We start from the raw sequence: 19,388 nt of genomic DNA, 5'->3' as shown, positions 1-19,388 counted from the left end.
CTCTATCTACCCACTTCTTCATTCTTTTTTTTGCATTTGTCATGTGCACCCTTGCTAACTCCAAGGACTCCTCCCATGCTACGAAGAACCTCTTCACATGTGGACTCCTCACATATCCTCTCAGTAACACGATGTTTGGAGCAACTCGCATCTGCCCATTGACCAAATCAAATGGACTATACCCTATTGTTGAACTCTTCTGCATGTTGTAGCTAAAATATGCCACATCCAACAACTTGGCCCAATTTTTTTTATTACCTCACATAATGTCTTCAATAGTCCTCGAGGAACGAGTTGATGCAATCTGTCTGCCCATTTGTTTGCAGATGGTAACTCAAACTATGCAATAGTTTTGTCCCAACTAGCTTGAATAATGTAGTCCAAAATCTGTATGTGAAACATGGATCTCGGTTAGACATAATACTCAATGATACTCCCTAATAATTCACAACATTCTTGAGGACTAACTCTATTGTCTTCTCATCTCCACATGGTATCTTCATCAGAATAAAGACAACATACTTGGAAAAACAATCAACTATGACCATGATCCCATTATACCCCTCCACCTACTATAACTGAATGATTAATTCCATCAAAACACTCATTTAAGGTATCTCTCGAATCGACAAAGAATACAATAGCCCTCCCCATCTCCTAGTGTCTAATTTTTCCTGCTGAAAAATAATACAAATATGTACATACTCCTCTACATCCTACCTCATCTTCTCCCAAAAGTACCCTCTCTCCAATAATTCCGAAATTTGATGCTGCCCTAGGTGGCTAGACCAAGGAGAATTGTGGAACTCCTTCAAGAGGTTCCTCCTAAATCTAGATGACTTTAGAACATATAGACAACCACCATAGAACAAGAGTCCATCTCATAGAAAGAAATTCCTCTCCTTCCCTTCCTTCTCCTGCTTCACAATGTTCTTTGCTTGAGTATCGGTATCCAAACTTGCATGAATTATACTCTGCATCTCATCACTCAGTAAACTCAACTCCTACTTCATTTAACATGAATTTCCCCTTCTTCTTCCATCACAGCCAATTGTGCCTCCTTGCTGAGTGCATATGTGATAACATTGAGTTTGCACAACCTATATTCAATAGTCATATTCTATCAAGAAGTCTTTCCGAGGACCCTGCTTCATTGACAAATTTGGTTGGGATGAAAAGCAACTTGCTGCAATTTTATTTGTCTTGAAAACAAATGGCTTCCAAACCAAATAGTGTCTCCATATCTGCAAACAATGGATGATCGTAGTAATATCCTTCTCATGGACTGGATATAGTCGCTCTCTATCTTGCAACTTCTAACTCTCATATTCCATCAGATTTCCATCTTGCATGAGAACTCACCCAATCATAAAATCAGAAGCATATGTGTGCACCTCAAATGGTCTCTTGAAGTTAGGTAGCTTCAATATCGGTGATGTAACCATCCTCTTCTTTAAATCTTCAAATGCTTCACAAAATCTCTATCCAACTCCATCACTTATCGTTCTTCAAAAATTCTGTCAGCGGCACTATCACCTTAGAATAAGCCTCTACAAAATTTCATTGGCAGTTTGTCATCATAAAGAAGAATTTCATCTCATGGACATTCTTTGGTTCAACCCAATCCTCTATTGCATGAACCCTTTTTAGCTCCATCTGTATGTACCCTTGACCAACCAATTGTTCAAGGAACGAAATCTCAGTTTGAACAAACATGCACTTTGACTTCTTCAAGAACAACCGATTATGCCTTAGTGCCTTAAATACCAAATCCAAGTGCCTCTTATGATCCTCCATGTTGTCATTGAAAACTATGATATCGTCCAAGTACACAACTACAAATGGATCCAAGTATGGATGCAAGGCGTCATTCATTAAAGTCCAAAATGTGGCAGGAGCATTGCACAACCCAAATGAAATGACAAGGAAATCAAAAGTCCCATACCTTATCATTATCATTTTTTTCTTCTAATCACCCTCTTCTATCTGCACCTGATAATACCCATGCCTTAAATCAAGGTTCAAAAACACTCAGGCTTTCGCAAGCTTGTCAAAACAATCTACTGCAAGTGATAGTGGACATCTATTATTCATTGTTTTCTTGTTCAATGCATGATAATCACAACACATTCATAACTCACTTGTGTCTTTATTCCTTTGGAACAATACTGAAGTAACATTTGGGGACCTTGAAGGTCATATGAAGCCTGCATATTCCCATTCCTTCATCTGGCACTTCAAAGCCTCCAACTCTAGCCCTGACAATCAATAAGGAGCTTTTTTTGTTGGTTGCTTCCCCTGCTCTAGCTCAATGTGATGGTCCACTAAACATCTTCGTGGTAGTACTTTCAGCAATTCATCGGGTATCAGATTTGCATACTTGTCCAATACATCAGAAATCTCAGTTGGAATAGGAATCCCCACGTAATCATCATCCTTAATCTCTCTAATGGTAGTCACATATATATCAACATTTGACCTCCACACTGCCCTACTCATACTTAGTGAAGAAACATGTTGCACCTTCACCTTACTTTGTTGCTGGTGAGTAGGCAGAGCCCAAGTTTTTATGTCTCCAATCAACATAATCTCATCGCAAAATGGCACAACAATTTCCTTATTTCCCTTCAAAAAATCTTACCCCAATATCATGTCAAAGTCATTCGTCTCCATCACCATGAAGTCTAAACAACCTTGCCAATCTGCAATTCAAACTGACACATCACTTTCCAATCCTGACACTCTATCCCTTGAGTTCACTACCTTAACCTCCACCTGCTTAGGGGTGAGCTGCATCCCAACTTCCTTTTCTATCCCTTTCATCATAAAATTATGTGTGGCCCTTGTGTCCACTAAATATTGGATGATCCTGCCATGAATCTCCAAGTCTAGAAACACCAAACTATGCAACTAACACTTATTTTCATCAATAACCCTAGTATTCATACATACTTGGTCTCTTTCTCATTCCATCGCAATAGCTCTGATACCATATGTCACATCATCAAGTCGGTCACACCTCCAAAGATGACATGTGGCACTGACAAGGTTCATCGCAAACCAACAACTACTACTTCTAGACTACGCCTTACATAATTTATCTTAAGTTCAACTTCTTTGTTATTTATGTTATGTGTAGAATCCATAATGATTTAAATACAAAATTTAATTGTACAGAGACCAAAATGTATAATTATATTCAACAATTAAACCTTCATTAATTTTGTGATATTTTACAATAATTTACAAGTGAGAGGATGCCCCAAAAGGGTCACAGTGCTCAGCTTAAAACGCAATTCATTACACCCTGAACGTAGAAAAAATTCATACAAAACTCAGCTTTCCTACCTGAGCAAGCACATGGACTGGCCACACTATGGCCCAACAATTTTGTACGACTCTACCCACACTTCTTGCGCCTTGTTTTCACTGAACGTGTCCCCAACTTGTCACACTTCCCACAACGATGTGTGAACTACCTCTGCAATTGAGTTCTACGATGGTGAACTACCCTTGGGGCGAGATGCCTTACATTCATTTATATGCATTCAACTCCCCTCCAACAAACCATCATGTCTATTCAACCCCATCCAACCTGCCAGCCAACTTCTCAGTTTTGGTTGAACGCACCTCATCCAAATGCTGCCCATGATCCAACCTACACACGTTTGAGGTGTGGGCACCCTTTGCCAGCTTTGCGCTCTCATTCATCTGCTCTCCTACCCACCGCTATTTTGTGTCGACCGTTCATTGTTCTCCCATTGTGCACACCTCACGACTATGTGTGCCCACACTCCTTGCCCACTCATCCACATGCCTTGGCCGCTACACACCCACATCTTCCATGAGTTGGGCGGGCACCGCCACTACAGTGCACCTGCTTTTATGCCTACTATGCCCATCGCAAATGTACGACACAGGCACGTGTGCGTTCTTGACTCATGCTCAAGTGTTATGGACATCCGTTTGGGTGCTCTCCTTGCCTAGGGGCAATAATGTCGGCTCCAAGTCTTGACAACTATGACCCCTAGGTGAACCACGTCATTCCCTACAAAGTGGTCATAGGTAAGCAACCGAGGAGTTAATCATGGGACCTTGTACTCACATTTACTTCACATTTTCATGGACTTACCATGTAAGCTCCCTAGGGCTAAAATGAAACCATCCTAGATCCATCCTAACTTGAAATCTACATGGTCAAGAGGCTCGAATATCTTTTCACCTAAAAGAGGTTTGCATCTCAAGAGATTTTCTCCATTTTTGTGCTTGGTAGATCTGGATTTAAGATGGATCTAGGTTGTTTTAATTATTAATTATAATTATAATTATTTATTTTGTGTTTTTTCATTTTTTAATTTTTATGTAATTTGACAGGTCAAAATGTTAAAGAGGACATTACATTACAACACCTCTACCATACAAGGTTAGAGAGTCACTCAATAAAATAATATTAAGTATTAAATAAAATACTTTAAGTTACTTACCAACTGCCAAGATGACTCAAATCTCTTTTCACTCTAAAAGAGGTTCTTGATCTCAAGAGATTTAATCCCTCTTAGCACTTGGTAGATCAAGACTTAAAATGGATCTAGGGTGGTTTAATTATTAATTATAATTATAATTATTAATTTTTACATTTTTCATTTCATTTTATTTTTATTTTACCTAGTCAAAATGTTAAACAGGACATTACATTACAACATCTCTACCATATTGGGCTGGAGAGTGTCTCTTAGCGTAATTATTACTATTATAATGTTATCTATTTATTTATTTCTATAAGTTGATCTGTGCATTAGATTGTCAAATATTTACAACATATCTACTAGACTTTGTGCCTTTGGGCTACCACCTAGAAAACCATAATAGAAATAGAAGAGAATGGAGTCCAACATAACAAAATTAAACTGAAAGTAATGATATGTGCCCATAGATTTAATATTAGGTTTGCTACCCAATAGTTAGGGAAACCAACAATGAAATTCAATAAAAAGGAGGCATTTCTAGTAAGCAATGTCTAAGATAATTGTCGAAATAAACTAAAAATAATAACCAAGTCCGGGTGGAGACACCCCCAAAAAACAAGCATAGAAATCCAAAAATTAAACAACATGATCTAAGGGGAACCTATACCTCAAGGGGACAAGGAAGTGTCTAGACTAATGGGATTCTCCTTGACCATGCATGCAGATGGAATTGGAGAGATGGGTGGTGACCCCATCTCCAATCTTTCCAATATTCCTTCGATGTCTAGCATAAGGTTCTTTAACTCATCCTACTTGTGCATGAGATTAACTTGAGTTTGACACCAATCTACCAAAACTCTGCCAAGTAGGAGCTTGACATGTCAATACGGGTCCATTGTATGGAGGTAATGATTCTTATTCCCACAAGAATTGCATGTATCTAGTAACTATGGAACCCCCTCCATGAGATTTGAATCAAAGACATCCTATCTATCTAAACATATTTCCCCCTTCACCAATGAGATTTCCTAAATTTCAAGAACGGTGTGCTCTTGAAAACCATGCATCAAGGAATTGGAACAAAACCTTTCCCTATAGCTACCTACTAATATATTCCCACACCTGCTCATCCGTGACAATGTGCATGCTGACATGTCATAGTGGTGGGAGGTAGCAAGACACAATTGATATACAACTAGAGCAGATCCAAGAACTAGAAGAGACGCTAATGGAAGAAGGTGGCTAAGAAAAACCATGCTAGGAGGGTCATACTCCTATAGATGACTAGATGAGGCCCTCACCATCTAAATAAGCTAATAAAGAATGAGAGAAGGTCAACAAAGAAGGATTAGACCCCCACGCCCAAGATGTTGTGCTATGGTCAAGGACAGGGCTAGCATTGGGAGCAACATGAGGGCATGATAGAGGAACAAGAGTAGAGAAAATAGGCTTTTTTGGAGGAATAACGTCATGGATGTTCCAAACATTTTTGTTGACGCTGATACTAATACTTTCCAGGGACTCTCTGCCACCTTCCTTAGAAAGCGAGGCACCATAAATTATGTCTTGCTTGGTGACATGCACAAGGTTGGAGGGAGGGATCCCACTTCCATCAATTTAAAGCCCTCATTAATATGTGTATAAAATTGAATTATTATTATCTTATTTATGTAAAATATTTTTTTTTATTTTTTTTATGTAATAAATTTAATTGATTTTAAATAAATTTAATAAAATTTTTGTTTATGTATAGATTTTTATTGTAATAAATTAAACACTATATTTATGATTTATACTATATATTAGATAAGGTATTATATTAAGAGTAATTAATGTAGTTATATATATATATATATATATATATATATATATATATATATATATATATATAGATATATATATAATTATTCATATATTATAGTTATATTTCGTAGAACCATTTAATTAAATTAATACTGAAAAAAAAATAATTTTAATTATATTTTTTTACCTGAGTGGAAAAACCTATCAACTCAGGTGTCAAAACCTAACAGTGAGGACAACCATCTCTGGCTGCTAACCACAAATGTGGGTTTGACTCATCACAGTTAAATAGGAAAACCACACCACCTGTAATCACCCGCTGGTGGTCCGTAAGGGAGCAAGCTTTCACTCCTGCCAGATGCCTCTGGGTCTTGGGCCGTTAACCTGTGTCCTTACGTCCGAGGAAGACGAGCTCTTAGCCAAGCAGAAGCAGTTTTACGACATACTCCAGCCGATAATTTTAATTATATTAATGCTAAAAGAAACTAATTTTAAATTATTAAAAAAATTAAATACCCGAGAAAAGTGAACTTAATTTATCCGTAATTATAATATTATTCAGAAATAGCACGTTCCATACCTTTTATATTTAAAATATATAGCTATTTTGAAAATGTATTATAATAAAAAATATATTTAAATCAAAAATAAAAAATAAACCATCACAATTTTATTTATTATATTTAAAATTTTAATATATTTTATTTTTAATATAGAAATTATCCATTAACTTTTAATTAAGTAGTATTCTATAAAAATTTTAATATATTTTATTTTAATATAAAAATTATATATTAACTTTTAATTAAATAGTATTTTATATATGTGTAATTCTTTGTTTATTTGAAAAATAAAAATAAAAGATTCTCTTAATAAAAATCAATGTTAATTATAAAAGAAATAAAAATGTATATAAATATTTGATTATTTTAATTATAAACATTGTAACTTCAATATTCACATTTTCATTCTCATTTTGTTAGTTAGATATTTATAATCAATTTTTAAAAAATAATATATATGTATACACAAACGTATATATATCTTTTCACTTTTTCAAATGTAAGAAAAATATACAGTTCTTATAATTGAAAAAAGAAATATTTAATTCAATAAAATATTTCAATGTAAAAAGAGAAAACACAATTGAAAGTACAAAAAAGTTCATACTTTGTAATAAGAGAGGTGTGGAATTCATTTAATTCTTAATATAAAATTGATATATAGAATTTAAAAAATGTTAATAATAATTAAAAATGTAATATGGGTTATAAATAAAATATTTTTGATCAATTTTGTTTAAATTTAACCAAGATTTTTTGGAATTGCAAGTTTAAGATGCATAGTGTACACAATGGATCCAAATGATTTTTTTAAGTGTTAAATTCATTTATCCATTCAAAAACACAACTATATATATATATATATATATATATATATATATATATATATATATATAGATATATATAGGAATCCAATTTCTGGAGATGCAAAGTTTTTTTCAAATTTTACATACTAAAAAAAATTTAGACATTACTCTTAACCTTTAATAAATCCCATGAAATATTTATGTATGAACATATTATAAATATATAACTCAATCAAAATTCAACCCTAAAAACCAATAAAATTATTATTAATTAATAATATATATTTTATCATTTTATATGACTTTTAAAACTTTATATTTATACCATACAGTAAAATTATAAATATGTAATACATATAAATATTACATTTTTTTGGTAAGCTAAACTTCCTTAATTTAAAGAGATATTACACATGGTCATGCTTGCCAATGGGCTGCGACTTGGACTACAAGAAAAATATTAGGTTAACAATTTACAACTAGACATTAAGATGGAAATATGTACCATAGAGCAATAGAATACATATTACTGTATTAAAAGGTTAGTTAAATATAGCCAAACATAACCAACTAACTAGAGAAACATAATTAAATGCATAAAAAATCTAAATAGATGTAAAGACATTTACTTCAATGGAGTTTCTCTGCTTTTGAGTGCAACCATCTTGGCCCTATGCAAAAGTCGTCTTTCAACACCCTTGAAATGAGTCCCATGTTTTGTTTGTAGCACCACCTTGTTCAACATCAACAAAATTTTGTGTAGCACCACTTTGTTCAACATGAACAAAATCTTCTTTTTTTTTCCTTATTTCTTTCCATAATGATTCTTCAAAACAACCTTCATTTTTCTCTAAAGTCCATTGTGAAGAGAAGTTATTGATTTTAGTTATAAAAAAATATTAATTTTGTCTACCATTGGTGTGCTTAGAGGTATGCTTAAGTTAGGTATCTGAAAGACAACCACATTCCTGGAACTAAGAACTAGAGAGCTCTTCTTAAAAAAATTGATGCCTCAGCCTTGAGAAAACACAAGAATCTACTAAAACATAAGAATCTACTAGCACACCTCAATCACCACCACCTTGGAGACATCGTGCTCGCTACCAAACCATCTTTCCTAGCCCAAGCGAAATAACCAAAGTTCATAGTCAATGTGCCAATAGCCAAAGTTCCTGACTATGCAATGTTCCATAGGCATATCAACAAAATGAGAATCAGGACCAGGGTTGGAATTTCAAAACTCACGTTTTGGAATTTCAAAATAGACTCACCTTTTAAATTTGATGGTTTTCACATTTTCCTGTTAGTTTTCACAGCTTCGACAAAAAAAAACTTTAAAAATTTTGTCAAACCAGGCAGTAACTCCTCAACCAAAAATTGATTCATGCTTATTCCTTCAGGTAGGTCTTCATTAAATACATGAGGGAGAGACTTTTCAGTTCATCTCCCGATGACTGTTCATATTACTTATTTATCTATTTACATTATATTCACCCAATCATGAGGATTAGGTGTCAACATTCCCCCCTTAATCTAAAGGGATGTTGGTGAGTCCAAACATCATTCTGAATCGTTCAAGCTTTTCTCTTCCAAGCGCTTTGGTGAAGATGTCTACAATTTGCTCATTTGTGGAACAATGACAGAGATGGATTGTTTTGGCCTCAACATGATGTCGAATCAGATGATATTTAGTATTGATGTTCTTCGTTCGATCATGGAACTTTTGGTTCTTGGCGAACTTTATTGCAGAGGTATTGTCAATCATGAGTGAAGTTGATTGTACTTGTTTTACCTGCAAATCTTCAAGAATTTGCATGAGCCACAAAATTTCTTTTGTTGCTTCAACTGCTACCACGTATTCTGTTTCTGTTGTGGAATCTGCTGGAACTGATTGTTTGCATGATCTCCAGGAGACAGCTCCTAATCCAAGACTCATAGCATATCCTGAAGTAGATACCTCAGTTTCTTTGTCTCCATCAAAGTTTGAATCAGAGTATCCAATCAAGCTGAATTCGTCCACCTGTGTATACTTGATTCCAAAGTCTTGAGTTCCCTTCAAGTACCTTAGAACTCTTTTTGCAGTAGACCAATGTACCTCACAAGGCTTTTGCATAAACCTGGAGAGGATTACAACAGCAAACAAAATGTTTGGTCTGGTAGTAGTTCGGTATTTGAGACTTCCTACAAGCTATCTATACTTTGTTGCATCCTCAAATTCTTTTCCTTCAATAGATGTGAGCTTTAAGTTTTGTTCCATTGGAGTAGTAACAGGATTGCATTATGTCATGCCAAACCTGTTCAACAGATCTCTAATGTATTTCTTTTGAGAAAGAAATATGGACTTCGGATGTTGGGTTACTTCAATGCCGTGATAGTAATGAACATAACCCAAATCAGTCATTTCAAAACTTTTCCCCAATTCCTTCTTTATGGATGCAATATAGCTTTCAGTGTTCCCTGTCATCAAAAGATCATCTACATATACCACAAGATATACAACTGTTTTTCCAACTTTCTTGACAAATAAAGTTGCATCGTCAAGATCATAATGTTTGAAATTGAGCTTCAGAAGATGCTCAATTAGTTTTTCATACCAGGCTCGCGGTGCTTGTTTGAGGCCATACAAGGACTTCACAAGTTTGCAGACTTTATGTTCATGTCCTTTCACAGCAAATCCTTCAGGCTGAGACATAAAAACATTCTCTTTTAGATCTCCATTTAAGAAATGAGTTTTTACATCCATTTGATGGACTTTCCAACCATTCTGAGCTACTAGTGTAAAGAGTGTCTGGATGGTTGCCCATTTTGCTGTGGGGGCAAAAGTATCCTCATAATCAACCCCTTCCTTCTGTGCAAAACCTTTTTCTACAAGCCTATCTTTGTGCTTCTCAAGTGAGCCATCAACTTTATACTTGTTCTTGTAGACCCACTTGCAGCCTATTGGTTTGGTTCCTAATGGAGGATCAACCAGCTTCCAAGTGTCGTTCTTTATGAGGGAATCATACTCCTTTTGCATCACTTCTTTCCATTCATCACGAGAAGCAACTTCTTTGAAGGAAATTGGTTCAAAATCTGTAGACAAGTTCAATTCACACTCATAAGAAACATCCATATCAACAGGTGAATTAGAGTCATCCACATCACCTCCATTTTGCCAGTTTGAATTTCTAGTTCCTGTCTTTCCAACCTCATCAGGATGAACACTTTCAAGTGTCTTTGTCAGCCACTTTGGGGGACCTTTCTCAAATGGTCTAGGTTGCTCCGTTGATTGAGTTGGGATTGAATCAAGATTGAGTCTCCCAATTCTATCAATCACATCACTTAAAGAATCATCTGTTATTGGAGTTTCATCCGGGGGAGAGCATTCTTCAGAAGAAGATTCCACATGTTGATCTAGTATAGGAATCCCCCCTTCAAGATGTGGAATCTAATTATCAAATTCTTGAAATGGTTTTTCTTTTGCGAATCTATCCAAGCGATCAAGTTGCCGCTCAACAACATTGTCAATTTTGGATGATTCAAGAAAAATTACATATCTAGACACAACAAACTTTTTATTTACTTCATCATAGAGATGTTATGCTTTGGAGGTGTTTGAATACCCTAGGAAGATACACTTACAACTTCTAGCACCAAGTTTGTTTCTATGTACCTTTGGTATCAAGGTATAACAGGTGGAACCAAAGACCCTGAGATGCTTTACCGAAGGAACATGTTCATACCACATTTCATAAGGAGTCTTGTTTCTAATAGCATTAGATGGACATCTATATTCTATATATGCAGCACATATAATAGCATCAACCCAAAACATTATTTTTACATTTTTGAAGAAGAGCATGGATCGTACCATATTTAAGATTGTTCTATTCATTCTTTCAGCTACACCATTTTTTTGGGGATTATAAGGTACAGTTGTTTGATGTTTGATCCCATGTTGGCGAAGATAGTTTTCAAATTCATTTGATGTGTATTCTTTTCCATTATCAGTGTGAATAGACCCAATATGAAATTGTGCATCATTTTCAATCCATTTATGAAAATTCTTGAATGTTTGAAAAACATCAAATTTGTTCTTCAATATATAAACCCAACACATTCTGGTGTAGTCATCAATAAATGTCATCATATATTTATTTCCATTTGTAGAAGGAATAGGCATTGGACCACATAAATATGAATGAATGATTTCAAGTTTTCTAAGTGCTCTTGAATGTGAATCATGCAAAGAATGTTTGCTATGCTTTCCTAGGATGCAAGCATCACATTGCTTAAGTTTCCTAGGAATTGTAGGCAAACCAGCAACACCATTTTTCTTCAACAAGCGGAGGCTGGACATCATAGTTCAAATGTCCAAGTCTAGCATGCCATAATAAACTTTATGGAAGTGTACCTTCTTCATGATGAGAATTGTATGAGAAATGTTGTGCACGAGAAGAGATTCCTTGCAGCTTGAGAAGTATTTCTTCTTCTATTCCCCTCATGACAAGTGAGTGGTCAGATGCTTTTCTTACCTCAAGTTTGCCATCAAACATATGAATGGAGTGACCTTGCTGGCGGAAGTGAACCAAGGACAACAAGTTTCTCTTAAGCTGTGGGAGATATAGAACATGATGCAGAAGAAAGTTTGGAAGACCAAGAAGTTTAAGCCTGATTGTGCCAAGCCTTGATGGCTTGATTTTTGATTGGTTTGCAAAGTATATTGCTCCATCAACATTTTCAGTAAATTCTTCAAAAAAATCTTTTCTATGAGTCATGTGGCAGGTTGCTCTTGAATCAAGAAACCAATCAATTTTCCAGGAAGCAAGTCAAGTGTTAAATAAATCTTCATTTACTCCAATATTACAATGTGCCACAACATAGTGAGCGGATTCAGGTGCTTTACCTTTATCTGTATCATCAGTTTTACCTTGCTGTTGGTTCCTTTTCTGCTCAATTTTTTCCGATGGTAGCTTGCATGTAGAGGCATCATGTGATCCATTTCTTTCGCAGCAAATGCAGTGCAAATCTGCCTTTTCTCCTTGAGAATGTCTGCCCCCGTACCTCTGAAATATCTTCCTCTTCCTCTTCGACCACCTCTTCCTCTTGAAGAATCTTGAGCAGGATGCTTTTCTTTATGAGCAAGGCACACAACCTCTTCATAAGATTCAGGGGTTGTCTTCTTTCAAAAAGCTTTCTCTCTTTCAGCAAACTTTTTCACAAGAGAGTCAAAGGTGATATATTTGAGATTTCGATTTGCTTGCAATGACTCAAGATAATTGGAGTAAGTAGGATAAAGTGCCTTGAGAAAAGCGATAAGAGGAATATCCAATTCAACCTTAGTGGATTTAATATCATGCATTATAGACTTTACTTCAGATGCAAGAGCAAGAGGATCATTATTTTGCAGTTCAAGATTGAAGAGTTTAATCATGAGTTGAACAACTTCAAGTGCAGAATGTGAGTCATAGAGTTCTTTCAGCTTTTGTTAGGCTTCAAAGGTAGTTGAAAATGACGAAATATGGTGATTCACCTCTTCATTTACAGATGCTATGATTAATGCATAAGCTTTACTGTTCTTGTTTTCCCAAACAATGAGCTCTTTGTCTGAGGTAGGTTGTACTGGTTCATTGTCTCCATCTCCGACACACACTCCTTTCCACAACTCATTGAAAATGAGGGTGTGTTTTATCATCCGGGACCATTCAGGATAGTTCTCCTTGCCAGTGAGAACTATTCCCACCATGGATATGATTGAATGCATTATAAAATCTATGTACAGTGGAAAAAAAATCACTCTTCTAGTGATAAAACAATTTGCACTTGTTGTGTAAAAGGGAAAAAATGCACTGTAGTTTTCAAAACAATTTACTATGGCAGAGTCTTCAAAACACTTTAAATAAAAATTGATTTAAAACATTTCCCAAAGAAACATTTAGATCGGCAATGCACTGACAAAAGAAACTCTCTTTCAAATCAGTGCCAGAACGACAAAGACTAGTAGCATTATCTACATTAGCATCTCCGATAGCTTTTGCCCTTGCCAATGCCCTCACAGTGCGAGCAGTAGCTCGCATGGACTTGCATTAAATCTGCGTGCCAACTTTGACTCGGTTCACGAGGCAAAGTGTGGATCCATTTTGGATATTGTAGTCGGCGAGAATGAGTCCTTCTCTCAACGTTTGGGCAGCGAAGACGAGATGCTGTTGGTCTTCCACATCAATCAACTCTTAACAGTCTTGTTATTCCCATACTTATGCTCCTTTCCCCAACAGCTGCAATGACTGCAGTTATACTTTATACTCACGCAATTGTAATATGAACAGTGACAAATACGGGGAGCAGAAACTTGAAATTCAAATGGAGGTGGACGGAAATTGATACAGTGACAAATACGGGGAGCAGCGTATATATAATATATATGAAACAGCTACATTTTATTTGTTAGCCCTTTATAAAACACATTGCACTTGTCACATTTATTTTCATAGCCTTCACATAAATTAATGCATAGCCAAACAGCTCTATAAATAAACAAAATTTCTTACGGCTCTCAAGAGTAAACAGCCACAGAACTCAAATTAGGAGAATTTCCATCAACCAATGTCAATTTCACATGATGGATCAATCCCGTCCTTGAACTACATAATTATATTAGCTGGTTGCATATAGCATGGATAGCTGAAAACTCTCTTTGATTCCTGGTGGCTGATTGCAGCATATGGAGGGAGTGCCCATCGTTCACGTTGGGTTCACTATTACAAAACAGTTCAACGGACCAGCGTATGGTTCAAAAGAATTTTTGCAGTAGCGTACAGCGTACAACAAAGTACTGTATGCATTCAGCGGATAGAAGGAAGAGTAGGAATAACTCTGAGTGAGAGAAGGAGTTCATTCGGACAGAGAAGAGTAGGCAGTAGATAGAGAACAGTAGGCAGTGGGAGTTACAACTATTTTGGGAGCTGGTTCTGATACCATGTCAGACCAGGCAGTAACTCCTCAACCAAAAATTGATTCATGCTTATTCCTTCAGGTAGGTCTTCATTAAATACATGAGGGAGAGACTGTTCAGTTCATCTCTCGATGACTGTTCATATTACTTATTTATCTATTTACATTATATTCACCCAATCATGAGGATTAGGTGTCAACAAATTTTATAAAATTTTAACAAGCAAATCACTCCATGAAAGAAAATTCACTCGTCAAATTCCATCCCTAATCAGTGCCCAATAAAACTTGTAGAGGGTCGCAGCGGAGATGGAAAGATAGACAAATATCACGAATAGATAACAAATACAAAGGGGGTCAGCTTAGAAATAGCAGTGACGAGAGAAACAACCACCGATTAATTTCCAGATCAAATTGACTTTTAAAAAAACAAAAAAACTTTATTAATTTCCAGACCAACTTGACTTTATAAGAATGTCCAAAAATCGAAACATGGAAAATTTAGAGGACGTTTTAATTTTCTATTGAGAGGTCAAAAGAAGGGACATATTCTCAGCTGTAGTAGGATTGAAATTATGAGAACTTCTTGTTTGGAATGTTCAAGAACAACCTTCCCAACTAGTTACAGTATATATCTCAGGTTTCTAACGTTGTAACATCTTTTTGAGCTTGAAAACAATTCTAACCAATTTTAGCAACGTGCATGTATGCACTCAGCAAATACATAGTTTTTTTTGTAAAGTGGTTTGATAGAATATTTAGGTTTAATTTGTGGTTAAGGTGGAGGAATTGCTTGGATTGTGAAAACTGGCTGGAATCTGGGGAAAAAAATTTCAAAAAATCTTGTAGAGGCAGTGTTTGAATCATGTTTTTGATGGTGGAAATCGATTCAACACCATCAAAAACGTCTAGAATACCTAAAATTTAGAAGTTTAACAACTATAACTTGGATTTACAAAAATTCTTGTTGGATTTTTTTTCTAAATATGACCAGAATTTCCATAACTTTCCGGGCAACTCCTCCGCCTCATTAGACTATGCGATTATGATTTAGGGACATCTAAGTTGTCAAAATCACTTAAAATCACACAAAATCTAGACCACACATGTAGGTTACATCAGTTCTTAACATCACTAAATTTTTAATCATAAACTTTCAAATCAATAACCTTCACATCACAAAATAACTTAACAATACATCCATCACCTTTTATATACCCTCATCACTCTTTATTCTACACCACACAAAACAATAATAAAACATGATGCATATTTTTAGAAAGTTGCAATTGGATTCCAAATACGGCTCCATGTCCAAATAAGGGTTAGTAAGGTAGTTTCTATGTCTGTCACGATTCGTCATTCGTGAAGTAAAAGTTTGTATATTTAAAACCTCACTCGTCAGGGCTGGTCACGCGTGAAATTAAATTTCGTGTATGCTCCTCCCGTGTAATTAATATAAGTATATTATTTATTACACTTTCTAGAAACCCTCAACCTCAATTTTATTTTCAAGTACTTTTAAATTAAGCAGTTGTCTATAACGCGACTTTTTGAAAGCTTTTGCGGTGGGTTTTTCCGGTGAAAATCCGGCAGCAATTTATTGGAATCGCAAGTTTGATAGCTAGTTTCTGCACAATCAAAGCGTCTCAGGGGTTTTTCAGGGTGCTGAATTCGAATATGCAGTTAAAAAACCATTTTAACTGCAACAAATCATGATTTAATCTCAATTTCTTCCGCCGGATTCCGTCACCGGAATCTCCAAAAAATCGCATTATAGACAACTCCTTAAATTAATGTAAGCATAATTATTATATATGTTTTCGTATGATTATAATAATAAGTTTGTTTCTGACTTTGTATTGTCTGTTATATTTGTTCGGGTTTTCCGGTTTTAGTATTAGTTTGACCCCAATATTTTAAAATTTTAAATTAATCAAATAATATATAAAAAAAACAAACTAATAGGTTATAATAAATGAGTAGATAAATGTTTAGTTGTTTGATGTATAATGTTTGCTCGTTTATTATGATAATCAAAGTGTTTGGCATTCACGGAATTATCACTAATTTTATTTTATTCAGTATGGTTGGTTTACTGGAGTTTTTGTTGCAACAAAATTATATAATTTTTGATGAACACAATAAATGTATATTCTAATGGTTGATTTCTTTAATATAAAAAACCAAATATATATTTTTATATGTTTTTTCGTATTTTCAAATCAACTGTCTTTTTTGAAATTCATTTTTTTAATAATTATCAGTGAATTTATTAGTAATATTGTGTAAATATAAAGAGTACACAATATAGCCAAAATTTTCAAATCTTTTTTATATGTGGTTCATTCTTGACATTTTTTCCCAACCAATTCAAAAAACCATATATATATATATATATATATATATATATATATATATTCTCCAATTTTTACAAAATTTCACTATCATATTGAAATTAACCTACATTACTACTAGACATGGTTTCCTTTATATGGAAAATTACTAGGTTCGCTCTACAATATTCATATCCAGCTAAGCCACAAGTGATGGGCACATCAAATTAGTAGATGACAGAAGCTGCTAACATGGAGGGTTGGGTTTCTTTTATCTACAACTCTTCCAACTTCCATTGCAAGCTGTTAACCTATCTTTGGATTAGCATCATGTGCTCTACCATGATCTCCATGGTGGTTGAAAGGGTTGTTTCTAGTTGGTTTGTATGCAATCTAAGTGCCATATACTATTCTTGAAGCTCCCAAAAATTTGCATTCCATTCTACTAGTCATTTTATGTTTCCCTCGGAAACCACCATATTTTTCATAATGTAATAGGTGTTTCTTCAATCATAGTTATCTATTGGTTCTAATTAGAGCATTGGATTTGTAACAACCAAATTCTATTATGAATCTATGTTGCATCATCAGGAAACAATATCGAAAAATAAATTGAGAGGAGGGAAATGAAGATATCCCTATGCTAGGCCAGTATTAATTTCTCAATTAAACCATGTGAACTAGAGAGTGGAGGCTTCTAGCTTACAAATTTGAATTGAGTGATCCAAACACCATTCCTGATTACACAAATTTTAAATTCATGATATCACAAAGTGTATGGATCCTCAATTCCCATGAACACATTAATTCCCCTTGTTGCATTGCTGCTCCAAGCGTATTGAAACATATTGCACACACATAAAAAAGGTGCCATCTTAATTGTTAACTTGTTGTAATTGAGATAATGTGTGGCTCTCAATGTGACATAAACCTCAATCCACATGCCATTGAACCTGGCTTCCTACATGACTTCCAATCACCATATGTCCTCCAACCCTTTTCCATGGTATAAGATGGAGAAGTGTGGTTCTATTTATTCATAGGCTTCCATGGGGCCCTTCATGGGATTAGATGGGGTAGAGTAGTTTTGTTTATCCATGGGGTTGCTAATGGCCTCCTTGTTGTGAGTTACTTAGAGCATATGTCGAGGTCTTTATCTCTTGAAGAACATGAAAGACATTAAACTCTAAAAATTAATTTAAACATAGATATATCATTTTATAGATAAGGAGCAGCCTACATTGTTGCACTAATGCTTAGATTCACATGCTGAATGATATTATTTGAGTCCCCGATTATGATTAACTTATAGATTGAAATATTTTTAACTAGTTTTATTTCCTACCACAATGCATACAATTTTGCTTGATTATTTGAAAAAATTCAAAAGCTTCACAAATATGATTTCTGAACTTATCCACTATAAAAAAAGAATCACCTCTACCTCTACACCTACAACCCCTTCTCTGTTTCATAATTAATAAATTAATTGATATTTTTATTGTGAAAGCACTATTACAATTTTTTCCCTAATATTTTTTTATTTTTTTTCTTCATATTTTCAACTCAATATTCATCACTTAACCACTGCTGCTAAAAACAATCCAAAAAATAAACATAAATTATCACACAACCCTTATTTTAAACTAACCCTTTAATAAAACGTTTACTAGTGTTATATATTAATTAATTTTCAAAATACTTAACTCAAGCTTTCCATTTTTTATTCAAAGAGATGCGACTAACACTAGCATACCCTCATAACAGGAGAAGGGAACACGGAAAAGAGTCACATAAAAGAGTACAAGGGAGATATATTGTAATAGGATCTAGTAAAGTGATTTTTTATATATATTTTATTTTGGCTTATTATGTTGCAATAAGAGGTGGTTGTATGTAATAAATCAACAAGTGATATATAGTAGTGTGTCATAGGTGCTATAAGACTTGATAAATAACATAATAAAAGAGTACCAGGGAGATACATTGTAATAGGATCTACCAGACTGATTTTTTATATATTTTATTGTGGCTTATTCGGTTGCCATAATAGGTGGTTATGTGTAATAAATCAACAAATATTATATAGTAGTGATAAATAACATAATAAAAGAGTACCAGGGAGATATTGTAATAGGATCTACTAGACTGATTTTTTATATATTTTATTGTGGCTTATTCGGTTGCCATAATAGGTGGTTATGTGTAATAAATCAACAAATATTATATAGTAGTGATAAATAACATAATAAAAGAGTACCAGGGAGATACATTGTAATAGGATCTACCAGACTGATTTTTTATATATTTTATTGTGGCTTATTCGGTTGCCATAATAGGTGGTTATGTGTAATAAATCAACAAATATTATATAGTAGTGTGTCATAGTTGTTATAAAATTTGATAAATAACTATAATTGGTAAAAAATTATTTTTTGAAAATGTATATAAAAAAATTAACATAAATAATAAAAACTTATATTA

This window comes from Pinus tabuliformis, chromosome 1_1 (assembly GCF_031772625.1).
Source record: "Pinus tabuliformis cultivar Carrire ecotype Pingquan chromosome 1_1, CPIR1, whole genome shotgun sequence".
Lineage (NCBI taxonomy): Eukaryota > Viridiplantae > Streptophyta > Pinopsida > Pinales > Pinaceae > Pinus > Pinus tabuliformis.
The sequence above is the reverse complement of the archived record's forward strand: the minus strand, read 5'-3'. Positions refer to the sequence as shown.